The sequence below is a fragment of the Leptidea sinapis genome, chromosome Z (assembly GCF_905404315.1).
Source record: "Leptidea sinapis chromosome Z, ilLepSina1.1, whole genome shotgun sequence".
In the NCBI taxonomy this organism is placed as follows: Eukaryota; Metazoa; Arthropoda; class Insecta; order Lepidoptera; family Pieridae; genus Leptidea; species Leptidea sinapis.
Window position 1 is genome coordinate 25278306 of NC_066312.1, and position 4295 is coordinate 25282600.

The following is a 4295-nucleotide window of genomic DNA, read 5'->3' on the forward strand; positions in this document are numbered from 1 at the left end:
TTTTTTGAAAAATTGCACTTAATGGTTTTTTATAAATTTGTTATTCTATAGGCAATTTTTTTTATTGAAAGCTCTTTATTATGCCTGACTTAACATCACTGGAAATCATTAGGGCTGATGAAATGAGAAGAAATGGCCATACCTACAGATCGATTGCCTCAAGGCTTCGTCGACCAGTATCAACGATTCATCGCAGCATCCAGCGGTACAGATCGTCTAATTCTCTTGTGAGGAGGAGGGGTCAAGGTAGAAAAAGATGTACATCGAGGCGAGATGACAGTTTTTTACAACGTTCGAGGAGTACGAGTAAGTGAGCGTACAGTTCGTAGGAGATTTGAAGAAGTTGGTTTAGGGTCGTATATACCTGCCAAAGACCCAAAACTTGAGAGACGTCACCGCGTAAACCGATTAAGCTATGCGCGAGAACATCGTCATTGGGATTTGAACGAATGGCAGCAGGTTCTCTTTACTGATGAGTGCAGAGTTCTTTTAAAACAGATCGATGGGAGACAGCGAATATGGAGACGCAAAGGAAAACGCCACATACAGTCTAATTTTGAACACACAGTGGCCTATGGTGGCGGCTCGATTATGGTTTGGGAGCTCGCACGGAGTTCGTGATAGTCACAGGAGGGACTATGACAGCAGATCGATACATCAGAGACATTTTAGAAGAACATGTTGTACCATTTGCCCCATTTATTGGTGACGACTTTATTCTAATGCAAGATAATGCTCGTGCTCATAGTGCACAATCGGTACAGGCATATCTGAGCCACGTAGGTATACCGGTGATGCAGTGCCCAGCAAATTCCCCCGATAGAGCATGTCTGGGACTTGCTAAAAAGAAGGGTTAAATCTAGAATGCCACCCCCCAACAATTTGAATGAACTTGGAAACGCATTACTTGAGGAGTGGGAGCGGTTGCCTCAAGAAATCATCGATAACATAATCTGTAGCATGCCCAGACGAATGGAAACCGTAATCAGAGCAAGAGGGGGAAACACTCGTTATTTATTTTGCTTTAATTTTATTGTTAAATCATTTAATGCTTACTTTTTTTGTGATGGTTCATAATCATCTAAAAATTTCACTTATTTCAAATTTCTTTATTTTTCAATAAAAAATAACGAAGACTTTTCAAAGTCGTTGTTAAAAGATGTTAATCAATTTGTTAGTTTGTGTCTAATTACATTTTCGTCAAATATATGCGTTATTATCTCATAGTCTCACTTTTCTGTTCCGCTAATTGTGCCGGTAGATACATTTATGAATACATACGTGAATGCACTTGTGCATAAATAAGCAATTTCAGAGCATGAGAAGTGAAAAATAGTATATTTCATCACGAGTGCGGAAAGCCTGTTCCGACAAATGTCTACCCGAGCCGAAGCGCAGCCGAAGGTGAGGGTTGACAGTCGGAACAAGTTGCAATGACGGTTCCGCACGTGTACTGAACAACTAGTTTTAATAGTTGCGAAAAATTAAGCAATTTAATAGAATAATAATAACACAATAAACTCACTACCTAAAATGGCGCCAACCGTTAAAGAATATAAGCAGAGATTTTGTTTTGATTTCTTCACCCATTTTGGGTAGGCAATGGGAACTATACCCATACAGCCACGTCTTCAGTAGATTTTTTTTATTGATATGAAATGAAATTTAATGCGATGAAATGAAATAAAACCTAACCTAACTCATTGAATCAAATCATTAATATTGAAACAAATTAGTAGCTTCTGTTTAGAAATATTTGCATCATAAAAACTTCGTGGTTGGTTTTTTCTTTTTTATAGACATTATTTTGACAGTTCGGAAAGAGAACGCACGAGTTCGGAAAAGGTAAAGAAAAAGCACGAGTATGTAATAGCCCACATCCCGGACGCTATACGTCCCTGCAATACGCCACTTTTTGAGCAACTGTATTAAAAAATACTATTCCTGTTTCTGCTGTGATAACAATTAGAGCCTATATGTGGTCCGATTCATGCAAAATAACAAATCTATTTAGGTAGTAAATTTTTCGGTTAGTCCGGACATACAGACAGAAATTCTATAACATACTTTTTTGGCTTCTTTATTGTTTGTGGAAGCGAGTTTTCTTTTATGTACAGTTTTTTCATTTTTTATAATATGTATAGAATAGCTCTTCAAGATTATTTGGATAGTTGAATAAAAAATATATTAAACAAACTATTTCTCTAAGGTTTTTTTGTTGGAAAGCTTTAATTTCCAAAATTATTTAAGTATTAAAATTAGATGAAACAAACACCAGTATGAAATTTATATATGCCGTTATTGACGAAAAAGTGAAATACCTTTGTGTCTATTAAAAAGAAGCATTTTGTAAAAGTTCAAACGAATCATGTCCCGTGGGTTACATTTTATTTATAGCTTTGATTTTTAAAGTATCAGAAAAATTATTGTAGTAGGCCTTACTTTGCGGGAATCCATAATTATACAAATGATCTGAGTTTTATTTAGTGTTAATTCCGCCAATATTAATTATTCCGCTAAAAATATTGGCGAAATTAACACTAAAGAAAACTCAAATCATTTGTATTTTAAAGTATCGCTCATCTCTTATCAAGTTATTTGTTGCGATATACCTTTAAATGGACCATTGCCATTGTAATTTATTACAATTATTATAATGGCAATGGGTCAATGTATCTTATATTAGTTTATTCACTCTTTAATAATAATATATCTATTCTGCTCACAAAAGATATTACAATATTACAGTTTTAACAGCTGATATTTGTTCGGAGCTGGTGTCTGAAGTAGGTTTATCTACACCAATGCTTTAAATCCTCTATTAAAAGTTCTGAAATAGTTAGCTTATTGCCAACATTAAAACACCCAATGTTCTATCTAATAACCATTACATCATCCAAACGAGTGTTGTAATGTTGTACTGAATTTCATAACAACACTCCTATGTTTTTTTTCGATCCCTTCATGCGCAAAAAGTTTCAACAGACAGCCACATTCTACTTGCTCGATGCGTGGTATCTGTATGAATTTCAAAAAAAGAACATTTTCGTTTATGCGCGTTCCACACTACCAGAACATCGCGCGCCGTAAAAAAAGTAGGTTATTCGAATCCTCGCCATTTATTCTTCGATATTTTTATTGTTCTGTTTACAAACAATGAGCGATTCACGCTGAATATTCGAGTGAATTTTAATTATTGCACTATACAAAATGAAAAATTACTACTAAAATAAATAATTGATACATTAATACTTAGTTTATTTGTATATAATCAGTAATGAATGATATCGATAGGCTACTACTAGGACTGGTGTTTTAATGTTAGCAGTAAGCTAACTGTTCCAGAATCTTTTAGAGGATTCATATTCTGGGTGTAGATAAAGTCTTGTATGCAACTGTTCATAAGTTCATGTGATACTATTATCACACTCGGCTTCGCCTCGTATGATAAATCCACGTTCGTGTTTTAATACCCCTTATTACACAACAGTTGCATAAATAACTATTACATAGTTTTACTTGTTTCAGTTAAAACTTAATAATTTTTTGGGCGATGTATATGCTTTTACATGATCCCAGAAAATGTACAAAACCATTGTGTTACGAAGTTCAAAATAATTGTTAAAAAAGCTTTTATGTAGTAAACCTAAATAACTTTCTTAATGATAACCACAGATTGGGAATGATGCTAGGTCGGGGCTATGTGCAGGATGGCTGACGAGTTGTACTTTTTCGGAAGCTAAAAATGATTTAGTTTTGCTGGCCTTGTGTTAAGAAGCGTTGTCATGATGTAGGAGAACGAGGCTTTTTGGTCGTCTTTCACGAACTTTTTTTTTAACACCCTGAGTATACCACTCGGCATTAACACCCTTTTGATCTTTTGGTTGGTAAAAAAATGCGATCTTTTGGTTGGTAAAAAAATGCGATCATTTTTTTACCAACGTTTCTCGCCTGCCTTACTTTTGTTGGTCTGTTCTCATTTCAAACACTCATTCACAGGATTGCTGTTTTTTTCAAAAATTCAATAAATTCAAATTCAAACAAAAATTAATGGGATAAGGATAAATACATAAATAATATGGTTTGATTATTGTCGGCACTTATATCAACTTTTAAAATGTAAAAAAGTACTGGAATAACTTTAGTATTTGGTCACATGGTATCGCGGACTTTTTTGTAGATAGACGTTCTATATTATTGTAGCATTAACAACAGTGTAACGTTTTTTTGGTCTATCATCAATAGTTTCTGCAGCCCACGCGATGACAGATTTTAATGACTAATTTTTAAAGAAA